The sequence below is a fragment of the Nicotiana tabacum genome, chromosome 23, assembly GCF_000715075.1.
Source record: "Nicotiana tabacum cultivar K326 chromosome 23, ASM71507v2, whole genome shotgun sequence".
Lineage (NCBI taxonomy): Eukaryota > Viridiplantae > Streptophyta > Magnoliopsida > Solanales > Solanaceae > Nicotiana > Nicotiana tabacum.
Window position 1 is genome coordinate 70,144,119 of NC_134102.1, and position 13,391 is coordinate 70,157,509.

General features: G+C 38.3%; 1 pseudogene; it reads left to right on the forward strand.

Annotated features, from left to right (window-relative positions):
* The first annotated feature begins 3,356 nt into the window (after positions 1–3,356).
* Positions 3,357–3,455, forward strand: LOC142177874 (small nucleolar RNA snoR97; annotated as a pseudogene).
* Positions 3,456–13,391: the final 9,936 nt, after the last annotated feature.

Genomic DNA, 13,391 nt, shown 5'->3' on the forward strand with positions numbered 1-13,391 from the left:
AAAGACATACCCGAAGTGGTGAAAAGATGAGGATAACGGTTGCGCATATCCTTCTCGGTCAACCAAGTCACCTCCTCGACCGACTGACCCCTTCACTGAACCTTCACACAAGCAATGTTCTTTGACCTCAGCTTTCGAACCTGCCTGTCCAAAATAGCCACTGGCTCCTCAACATAAGATAGATCCTTGTCCAGCTGGACTGAGCTGAAATCCAACACATGAGAAGGATCACCGTGATACTTCTGGAGCATAGAAACATGAAATACCGGATGAACTCCTGTTAGACCGGGAGGTAAGGCAAGCTCATAAGCAACCTCTCCTACTCGCCGCAACACCTCAAATGGACCAATGAACCTTGGGCTCAGATTTCCCTTCTTCCCGAACCTCATAACGCCCTTCATAGGTGAAACCCGGAGCAAGACCCGCTCTCCAATCATGAATGCAACATCGCGAACCTTCCGATCTGCATAACTCTTCTGTTTGGACTGGGTTGTGCAAAGTCGATCCTGAATTACCTTCACCTTATCCAGGGCATCCTGAACCAAGTCTGTACCCAATAATCTAGCCTCGCCCGGCTCGGACCAACCCACAGGAGACCGACAATGCCTACCATACAGAGCCTCGTACGATGCCATCTGGATGCTCGACTGATAACTGTTGTTGTAGGCAAACTCCGCACGTGGCAAGAACTGATCCCAAGAACCTCAAAAATCTATCACACACGCATAGAGAATATCCTCCAGTATCTGAATAGTGCGCTCGAACTGTCCATCCGTCTGAGGGTGAAATGTTGTGCTCAGCTCAACCCGAGCACCCAACTCCTGTTGTACAGCCCTCTAGAACTGTGATGTAAACTGCGTACCCTAGTCAGATATGATAGATACCGGTACGTCATGAAGCTTGACAATCTCGCGGATATAAATTCGAGCCAACTGCTTGGAAGAATAGGTAGTCATCATGGGAATGAAATGAGCTGACTTGGTCAGCCTATCCACAATCACCCAAACTGCGTCAAACTTCCGGTGGGTCCGTGGGAGTCCAACAACTAAATCCATAGTGATCCGCTCCCATTTTCACTCCGGAATTTCTATCTTCTGAAGCAATCCACCTGGCCACTGATGCTCATACTTAACCTGCTGGAAATTTAGACACCGCGCCACAAACTCCACTATGTCCTTCTTCATCCTCCTCCACCAGTAATGCTGCCTCAAGTCCTGATACATATTCGCAGCATCCGGATGAATGGAGTACCACGAACTGTGAGCCTCTAGAGAATCAACTCACGCAAACCATTCACATTAGGCACACACAGTATGTCCTGCATCCTCAATTCACCATCATCCCCAATAGTGACCTCCTTAGCATCATCGTGTTGGACTGTGTCCTTAAGGACAAGAAGATGAGGGTCATCATATTGACGCTCCCTGATACGATCATAAAGAGAAGACTGAGATACCACACAAGCGAATACTCGACTCGGCTCAGAAATATCCAATCTCACAAACTGGCCGGATAAGGCCTGAACATCCAACGCCATGGGCCTCTCTATTGCTGGTAGATATACTAAGCTCCCCAAACTCTCTGCCCGACGACTCAAAGCATCGGCCACCATATTGGCCTTCCCAGGGTGGTACAAAATGGTGATATCATAATTCTTAAGCAGCTCTAACCACCTCCTCTAAAGCAAATTAAGATCGTTTTGCTTGAACAAATTCTATAAACTCCGGTGATCGGTGTAGATCTCACAAGGAACACTGTACAAATAGTGCCGGCATATCTTCAAGGCATGAACAATAGCTGCTAACTCAAGGTCATGGACATGATAGTTCTTTTCATGCACCTTCAGCTGTCTGGACGTGTAGGAAATCACCCTACCGTCCTGCACCAACATCGCACCGAGACCAATCCGCGATGCATAACAATATACTGTATAAGACCCCAAACCTGTAGGCAATACCAATACTGGGGTTGTAGTCAAAGCTGTCATGAGCTTCTGAAAGCTCTCCTCACACTCCTCTGTCCAACTGAACGGAGCACCCTTCTGGGTCAGCCTGGCCATAGGTGTTGCAATAGATGAGAATCCCTCTACAAAACGACGGTAATACCCCGCCAAATAAAGAAAACTCCGGATCTCCGTAGATGATGACGGTCTAGGCCAACTCTGCACTGCTTCCACCTTCTTCGGATCCACCAGGATCCCATCACTCGATACTACATGACCCAAGATTGCCATTGAGTCTAGCCAAAACTCACACTTTGAAAATCTTGCATATAACCACTTTTCTCTCAGGGTCTGAAGCACAGTCATCAGGTGCTTCTCATGATCCTCCTGAGTCCAGGAGTACACCAGAATGTCGTCAATAAACACGATGATGAATGAGTCAAGATAGGGCCGGAACACACTGTGCATCAAGTGCATAAAAGCTATTGGGGCATTGATCAGCCCAAATAACAACACAAGGAACTCATAGTGACCATACCGAGTCCTGAAAGCAGTATTCGGGATATCCGGCTCCCAAATCTTCAACTGATGATAGCCGGAATGTAAGTCAATCTTGAAAAACACTCTAGCACCTTGTAATTAGTCAAATAAGTCATCAATACGAGGTAATGGATATATGTTCTTCACTGTAACTTTGTTCAGCTAGCGATAATCAATGCACATACGCATAGAACCATCATTCTTCTTCACAAACAAGACAGGAGCACCCCAAGGTGACACATTGGGCCGAATGAAGCCCTTATCAAGCAACTCATGTAACTGCTCCTTCAACTACTTCAACTTAGGAGGAGCCATACGATACGAAGGAATAGAAATGGGCTGAGTGCCCGGCAACAAATCAATGCCAAAATCAATATCTCTGTCATGAGGCATGCCCGGAAGATCAGCTGAAAACACATCTGGAAAAACTAGCATGTATTTTTCTCACGTGGTTAAAATTTATAATCAAGAAAAATTGAACTCAGAACCTTTTATAACTTAAGATTCAATAAACTATTGGACTAAGGCTATTTCTTGTCTAGAAATATGATAACTAAAGTTATTTATTTTCGTTCTTCTATAAATTTCAACACCGCTTACGAAATTCCTACGTACGCTTCTGAGCACGAAGATCCTTAGCAAAATATCGTTTATCGTTTTTACCATTTAAAAATAAACCTCACGTCGGATAACATTGTAAATGTAAATATAATTATTTTTCTAATATTTAGGGTCTTAAAATTAATTAAGTTTTATTTGTTAAATCCTTCTTTATTTGAACTGGGTAAAAACTCTTAATATTTAAAAATATAAATTTGATAATATTTTATTTATAAATGTTTCCTTACTAAAATTGTGTAACTATTTTCTTAAATATGATTTTCACGTTTATATTTTTAAAAGTCATAAAGTTAGTGTTGTTTGTCAGCTTCTTCAGTTGATTCGAGATTGAAGTTAAATTAGCGCTACATGTAAAAGAAAGGAAAAGAAAAAAAAAGTTTTTTGACACGTTAGAAATTATAATGTAATGAAAACTTTTTTCCAAGTTTTTGCCTTAGTTTAAATTTTGTAGAATTAAACACCTAAAAATTATTAAGCATGTTTTAAAATTCTAAATATTTTAAACTTTTTGATTTGGACCATGTGAGTATTCTTAATTTTAATTTTTCACATATGCACAAAAAGTTTAAGGTGGCCTATTTCTTTGTTACTGTTAATATAAATCTTGTGATCATTAATGACAGATAACACGTACATCATATTTTACATTAGATATAATTATCATTTAATAATTTGTTAATATTTAAAACTTTAAAATTAACTAAAAGTTTTTTTTATTAATATTCTTTATTTGAACTATTCTTAAGAACTCCTAATATTTGTATTCAAAATGGAATATGACTTTGTCACGACCCAGAACCCCATTTTAGGTCGTGACGACGCTTAGACGTTACTTGTTAAGCAAGCCAATCCACAATTACAAAATATATTCCATATTTCTTTAATTAATAGAGTCATATCATAAATAAGGACAGAAATAATGTCAAAACTGTAAAATATCTGATACAGTCAAAATATTGTCGAACATGACCAAAAGGGTATAACACACAAGAACTAGGTGGCACAAGTTCGCGAGCAACTACAGATTAAGTAAAGTCTGAATACATAAATAAAGTTGTCTGAAATAACAAAATAGACAGGAAATGATAAACTGGACAGGGACTCGGGCACTGCGAAATGAATCCATGAAATGCGGCTCACCCTAAGTCTTCGTGGAATCGCTTAAGCTTGACAAGAGGCTCCGCTAGCACCCACCTGAGGATCTGCACAAAAAGATGTGCAGAAGAATAGTACGAGTACAACACAATTGGTACTCAATAAGTGTCAAGTATAACCTCGATGAAGTAGTGGTGAGGCTAGATGCATCCAAATACTCGCAACAAAAAGGGTAGAAATATCATGAATGAAAAGTATCAAATATATCAAAAATCGAGAGTATAAAGCATGATTTTTCAGTACAAGAGATAATCATAACGTTGTTTAGATATAGTATTTGAAGATAGCATGCTTCAATCAATGGAGCTGAGGCTCCTAAATAACATATAAAGAAGCCATGCAACAATTAGAACCTAAATGAATACTTCTGAATGAGTCAAAGATATCTATGCATGCTCAAACCAGTACAAGATCCATGTACTACGATACAAAATCTATGTATCACCATAACCTGAACAAAATTCATGTATCGACCTGATACACAATCCATGTATCGGTCATGCTCACATAGTCCAAAGTAACATGAGTAATCACTTGACTCCCAGGGGACAGATCCTTATCCAAACACAAAAAGGATCTTAATAGCTCACTTATAATCAAATATCCGTTCATCATGTCCTGCGTGCCATAACTATATTTCATCCATACGATATTACCTTTCGCGCCACAATCTCATCTCAAAACAAGCACCCAATATAATACGCATGTATATGCCCAAGAATTATAGATAAAAAATACACAAGGACTAAATAATAAACATACGAATATATGCTCGTAAAATTTCTATATGATTACAGATGATTCAAACAATTCAACATATCAAGAATAAACTCTTATGCCTTCATAATAATCATAAACCTAGGCATGATCTCTAACATAAATAGGAGAGCAACATAGTCATATAAGCCGAACCAATCATGAATCAAGATGAGCACATAACTAAAACAAGGCATAAAGTATCACAATACAGCCCCGGTCATGATACAAACTTGATAAGTTTATATACGCTCGTCATCCTGTATATACACCACCCGCAATATATTAAACACGTAGTAATCAAGTCAAATCCTAGGGGTTTCCCTCTTAACAAGGTTACCAAGAGACTTATCTTCGCTCGGTAAGATAAAAATCACCAAAATGCCCAATCATCAACAATCTAACTCCAAAAGGCTCGAATCTAATCAAATTTAACCCAATAATGTCAAACAAAGCCATAAAAATTAATTTCAAACAATAAAGCTCAAATTTTTAATCAAATATATAAAGTCAAGCAAAAAGTCAACCCGGGCCTGCTTCTCGAAATCCTACAAAACTCACAAATTTTGACTACCTATTTGAATACGAGTCCAAATATACAAGTTTGATCCAAAACTAACTCCAAATCAGGGTTCAAATATCAATTATTCACTTAATTATAGTAAAAATCCCCCAAATTTCTCTTTAAAATTCATATACTTTTAGGTGTAGAAGTCCAAGAAAAATTATGATATAAATTCAAATACAAGTATAAATTCCTTACCTCCAATGGTGTAGTAAAATTGCTCTTCAAGATCTCCCACTCTCGAAGTCTAGGGCTCAAAATATGAAAAAGTGGGTAAAAGTCCCAAAATCACAACTTAAATATTCTGCCCTTCGACCGAGTGGGTAAAAGTGCCACTAAGAAGAATTCTTTCACCTTCCATGAAAGCCACATCACAACCTTCCTATCAGCATAACTAATATGTCTAGACTGCACAGTATCAAGCTGATCCTAAATCAACTTCAGCTTCTCCAGAGCATCTCGGACCAAATATGTGCCCAACAACCTAGCCTCCCCAGGATCAAACCACCCATCAAAGAATGATATCGCCTACCATATAATGCCTCATACAGGGCCATCTAGATACCAAAATGATAGTTGGTATTGTAGGCGAACTCTGTTAATGGTAGAAATTGATCCCACTGGCCTCCAAAATCTATAGCATAGGCTTTCAACATATCTTCCAGGATCTAAATGGTCTGCTCAGACTGTTCGTCCGTCTGAGGGTGAAATGCAGTACTCAACTCCATATGTGTGCTCAACTCATGCTAAACAACTCTCCAAAAGTGCGATGTAAACTGATTACCCCGATCTGAGATGATAGACATAGGCACACCATGCAGGCGGATAATCTCTCTAATGTGGATCAAAGCAAACTGCTCCGATGTGTAGGACGTCATGACTAGAATAAGATATGCAGATTTGATCAATTTGTTCACAATGACCCAAACATAATCAAATATCCTCAAAGTCTGTGGCAACCCTACCACAAAATCCATAGTGATACGCTCCCATTTTCATTCTGGTATATCTAACCTTTGATCAAGCCACTTGGTCCATGATGCTCATACTTGAACTGATAATTTAGATACCGTGACACATGTCCAACAATGTCCTTCTTCATCCTCTATCACTAATAATGCTACTTCAAGTCAGGATACATCTTCCTAGCATCTAATAGAATATCACGAACTGTGAGCCTCCTAAAAAATCAACTCCTTCAAGCCATCCACATTAGGAACACAGATCCGACCTTGAAGCCTCAATACCCCATCATCATTGATAGTCACCTCCTTAGTACCAATTTTTTGTACCGTGTCCTTAATGACAAGGAAATGGGGATCATCGTATTGGCAAGCCTTAATGTGCTCAAATGAGGATGACTATGAAACAACACAAGCAATGACTCTACTCGGCTTAGAAATACCCACTCACTAATTTATTGGCCATCACCTGAACATCCATATCTAAAGGTCTTTCCACGGCTGGAATGAATTCCAAACTCCCCATACTCTCCACCTTTCTACTCAAGGCGTTTGCTACCCCATTAAACTTTCTCGTATGATAAAGAATAGTGATTTCATAATTTTTCAACAGCTCAAATCATCTTCACTACCTAAAATTCAAATTTTTTTGCTTAAACAGGTGTTGAAGACTCTGATGATCTGTGTATACCTCACAAGACATGCCATACAAATAATGCCTCCAAATCTTGAGCGCATACAATAGTTGCTAACTCCAAATCATGCATCGGATAATTCTTCTTATGGGGATTTAATTGGCGTGATACGTAGACAATTACCCCCATAGTCCTGCATCAGCATACAACAAAGAACAACACGGAAATCATCACAATAGTATACATCCCCGATCCTGAAAGCAATACCAAAAATGGAGTCGTAGTCAAAGCAGTCTTGAGCTCCTGAAAGCTCTCTTCATGCTCGTCAGACCATCTGAAAGGAGCACCCTTCTGATTCAACTGAGTCAATTAAGTTGCAATAGAAAAAAAACCCTCCATGAAGCAATGACAAAACCCAACCAAATTTAAGAAACTCCCGATCTCTGTAGCGGTAAAAGATTTAGGCCAACTCTGAACTCTGTAGCGGTAAACTTAAAATTTGGAGCACAATCCTCAAATATTGCTTGTGCTCGTCAGCACTACGAGAATATACCAAGATATCACCAATGAACACAATGATAAATGAATCCAAATAAGGCTAGAATACATTGTTCATCAAATGCATGAAAGTTGCTGGGGCATTAGTCAAACCAAAAGACGTCACTAAAAACTTATAGTTCCCACAACGAGTCCAGAAAGTCGTCTTAGGAATGTCCGAAGCCCTAATCTTTAACTTATGGTACCCCAATCTCAAGTCAATCTTTGAGAACACCCTAGCATCATGTATCTGATCAATTAAGTCATCAATGTGAGGTAGTAGATACTTGTTCTTGGTGGTGACTTTGTTCAATTGCCTATAGTCAATGCACATCCTTATTGAGCCATCCTTCTTCTTTACAAATAACACTGGTGCACCCCAAGGTGATACACTAGGCTTGATAAACCCCTTATCCAATAACTCTTGCAATTGTTCCTTCAATTCCTTTAACTCAGTTGGATCCATACGATACAATGTAATAGATATGGGCTGAGTGACCGACATCAAATGAATACCAAAGTCAATATCCCTATTGGATGGCATGTCCGATAGGTCTGCTGAGCCTTCAGAAAGAAAATCACTCTACTAGAAGTATGACCAAGAGAATCTCTCCATTCCAACCACGGTAACCCTGGCATAGCCAACGTCACAATCTTAGCATGAAAATCAAGAATAGCATGGCATGGAGATAACCAATCCATACCCAATTGAATATCAATTGAATATCAACACTAGTCTCATAACCCCCAATTGTAATTACACAAGACCGATACACATGATCCACCATAATATAGCGACTGACATGTGTAGATAGATGAACATGGATATCAAGAGAACGACCAGGAAAATCCAAATATGATATAAAGTTTGATGACACATAGTAATACGTAGAACCGGGATCAAATAAAACGGATGCATCTCCGTGTCAAACTAAAATAATACCTGTAATAACTGTATCAGAAACCTTCGCCTTGAGCCTACCCGGGAATGCATAATAGCGGGTCTGACCACTACCCGACTGACCTCCGCCTCTGGGATGACCTGAGGACTTCCTGGGCTCCCCCTCTAACCGGTGGGGTTGGTGGTGTAACAACTGGTGCTGGAGTAAAGGTCTGAGAACCTTGTTGTGTTGTGCCTCTACAATGCTTAGGGCAATCCTTCTTGATATGCCCCACCTCTCCACACTCAAAACAATATCGAGATGAGAATGGCTGCTCAAACTGAGGCTGACTCTTGTAACCTGAGCACCTATTGGAAGAACCCTGGACTGAAAGAGTGTTGTATGAACTCTGCTATGGTAATGCACTGAATGAAGACTGAACCGGAGCGCCACGAGCGGGCTGATAAATTGAAGGAGCTGGCATGTAGAATGGTCTCTCCCAAAATGATCCCTACTTCCAAACGCGATACCACTGAAACTGCCAGAATGTCGGAACCTCTTTTCTCTCATCACTATGGCTTCCCTGCTCTGAACCTGAATGCGCTTAATTTTTTGCCCTCTATCCAAAACTTGGAGAAATGTAGTACTAGTCTCTGCCTCCCTAGTCATTGCGATCTTGATACCTAAAATTCAACCCCTCAATGAATCTCCTCACCTTCTCAACCTCGGTGGGGATCAAAAAAGCTGCACGATGAGATAATTCAATGTATCTTATCTCATACTCAATCAGAGATAAACAACCCTACTGAAGGTGCCCAAACCAGCTACGCATCTCCTCCCTCCTCATGAGGGGAATTGACTTCTCTAATAAGATATGTGAGAACTAATCCCAAGTGAGTGGAAGTGACCCTGCTAGCCAGCTATGCTTATATGATTGCCACCTCCTCTTGTCTGCCCCCTTGAGTAGGAAAGTAGTGAGGTTGACCCTTTTCGACTCAACCAAACCAAGATTTTGCAGAATCTCCTGACAACCATCTAAGAAATCATGTGCATCTACCAAAGGATCACCATCAAACTGTGGAGATCCCATCTTCCTAAATCGATCAAACCTCTTCTGCTCCTCCTTAGACATAACATCCTCCACTACTAGCCTAACAGCAAGCACGGGAGGAAGTCCCCCAATCGGTACTACTCCTTGTGTCTAATACACAACAACAACTTGCTCAGGAGTGTGAGTAGCAGGTGTTTGTACTCCTCCCTCGTCCTGAAAAGTAGCCAGTGCCACAAGAAGTATTGCGGTCTATGCCAAACCCTCAACTAGTCCAACTAAACGAACAAAAATATCCTGAAGTAGTGGGGTAGCAATAAACCCCTTCGGGGTCTGATCTGGTCCAACTAGCTAAAGCTGATAAAACATTTTCTCCTCAACAATAGTTATCGATTGCTACATAGTGGCTGCTCTAGCAGGGGCTCTAACTACCCGTGCTCCACCCCTGTCTCTGCCTTGGCCCGGCCTCTGGTGGCCCTGCCCACTGCTCCCGATGAATGTGTGCTCACCATCTGCGAGAAAATAGGAAGACAAGAATTCAAACTTCGGATCAATAAAGTTGCACGATGAAGAATGAAGAAAGGGAAGTTTCCTAACATCCTATAGCCTCTCTAAGATAAGTACAGACGTCTCTGCACTGATCCACAAGACTCTAATAGACATGTTTGTGACTCCTAAGACCTACACCATCTAGGACTCTGATACAACTTGTCACGATTCAAAATCTCACCTTAGGTCGTGACGAACCCGTATTTGCTAAGCAACAAACTCCCAATCATAAAACATATTCCAGATTCCTACAATTAATAGAGTTATATCATAAAAAGGATAGAAATAATCTCAAAATAGTAAAATATATGATACAGTCAAAATATGGCCGAACATGATCAAACAGTACAACCCCCAAGAACTAGGTGGCACAAGTTCGCGAGCAACCATGGAATAAATACAAGTGTGAATACATAAATAAAGTTGTTTGAAATAACAAAATAGACACGAAATGATAAAATGGATAGGGACTCGGGTACTACATAATAAATTCATAAAGTGTAGCTCACCCTAAGTCTCCGTCCAATCGCCTAAGCTCGACGAGAGGCTCCGCTAGCACCCACTTGAGGATATGCACAAAAAGATATGCAGAAGCGTATTATGACTATACCACAATCGGTACTCAATATGTAACAAATCTAATCCCGAAGAAGTAGTGGCAAGGCTAGATGCATCTGAATATTTGCAACGCATATATAATAACATATCTAAAACAGAACGGTAGATAATCTCATGAATGACAAGTATCAAATATATCAATAGTCGAGAGTATAAATTATATTTTTTCAGTACAAGAGTTAATCATAGCGTTGTTTAGATATAGTATTTAAAGGTAGCATGCTTCAATCAATGGAGTTGAGGCTCTCAACTAGCATATAGGAAAAATTTAATTGTTTCAGAAAAAAGCTATATAGAAAGATAAGTTTAATTGGTAAAAGGCCAGATATTTGAATATGAAAAACATCTATTCTTTTTAAATTTGGTTCAGTAACAAGCTTAAAGACAAGCCAAAGTTAGAGGCCTTTTGTGAATGACGATAATAGTTCGTCAATCACAATTAGTAAAAGGATGTAATTAAAAAGCTCAATATAATTATTAGGCAAGAAAAATAACTAAGACTCTTATTTTTATTGTACTAATTTTTAGGTTTTAGTTTATAGTGATCTTTGGATTCAACTAGAGTTCTGTCCACTTAAAATTTTGATAAATTAATAACGGACTATATCTCTTGATATTCAAATTGATTATCAATTTGATAAAATTGGCTTTCTTGTGAGACGCAAAAGAAGAAGCCATGGGTTCATAAAAGTTTTGGTTAAATATATGTGTTGTTTGAATTTATTTTTACATCAATATTTTATTTCAGAATTTTCTCCTATCATTGTTCGCATTTTATCTCTAAGGATTTCTATATGGTAGAACCTTTTCCTCTATTGATATATCTAAATACGATAAACATTAATCATTTTCAAATACTCACACTTTTTAAATTTATTTCGTACGAAAATATATTATTTAATAATATGCTTTTAATTGTATACTCATTAATATACGTACGCACACAAAACGCATTGCGAAATATCGTTCGCCTTTTTTAAATTCAAAAAAAGTAATATAATATTTATATAATTTTAAAAAAATCTAAGATTAGTTATATTAAAAGCACGAAGCGCCTTAGTGAAACGTTATTCGTCTTTTATACCCTTTAAAAATGAATTATAGATTGGACAAAATCGTAATTTAAATTATTTTTCTAATATTTTATACTTTGAAATCAACTAAATTTTGATTATTAAATCTTTTATTATTTGAACAATACAACATAAATATATATAATATCTTCCATGTTAATTTTCAGAAATACAATAAAAAAAATTATTTGTTTTGAAAAAACCAAAATTATCGTAGGATACAACTAAAAGAAGAAGGGAATAAGTAGGCAACTCCTTTTAAAATTAATATCCCTAACAAATAGCGTAAGAAGGTCGGTGCATATTCCACCAATGTCAATTTAGAAGTCTTTCACCAGAAGAAATGTGAAAAAGAATGACTTTGGTGAAATAAAATTCTTGTAGAACTTAATTACACGTTCAAATATATCTGCTGCTAAAACACCACTGCCGCACAAAACAAGGCTCAAAAGACATCTATTCTATAACTATTTCTCTACTGAAAGTGTTGGTCTCTACTGTAAATGTAACGATCCGACTTATTCGTTTTGAACATTTATACTCCTTTCAATTATTCGAATTCTTGAATAATTTTATATGATGTATTATGATCAGTGTGTATTGTCGACTTTGGTTTTCAGGAGTTTCGTGATTAGTTCGGATGAATGAAATTCATATTGGAAGATTAAATGAAAAGAGTTGGCAAAATTTGACTTTTTATTATTCGACCTCAGATCGGAGTTTTGATGATTCCGTTAGATCCGGTTGATGATTTTGGACTTGGGCGTATGCCCGGAATTTAATTTGGATATTTTTAAATTGTTTCGACGTCGTTTCTTCAAGCATAAATAGTACAACATTAAGAAAATGAGCTCCAAATTCCATTTTGATTGAAGCATTAGATCTGTATTAAAATTACGGAACCATAGAAAAAAGAATCGTTGAATTCAGACATCGTATGAGAGAGTTATGCACATTTTCGTGTCGGAAAAGATTGCTGTTTTTCTGGGTCAGAGGCAAATCGCAGGTGTCAAATGCGACTTGCCTGGACAGATACTAAAATGGGGGTTCGTCCATTTTTAACATATTTGAAGCTATGGAGCTCGGATTGAAGTGATTTTTAGGTGATTTTCACCATATGGATTGGGGTAAGTAATTCTAACTCGGTTTTGGTCAAATTACACGAATCTATTGTTGTTTTTATCAACAAATTAGTGTTTTGGGTTGAAAATGGTAAACAAATTTCATAAACTTTAATTGAGGATTTGGAGGTCGTGTTGATGTCAGAATTTGGTAAAATTGGTATGGTTGAACTCGTGGTTGAATGGGCGTTCATATTTTCTAACTTTTGTCGGGTTCCAAGACGTGGGCCCCACTATTGATTTTTGAGTTGAATTTCGATTTTTATTGGAAAATTTAGTATTTTCATATGGAATTGATTCCTAAAATTTGTGTTGTCTGTATCGAATTAATTGTGACTAGATACGAGGCATTCAGAGGTCAATTTGTGAGGTAAAGGCCTATTGGAAT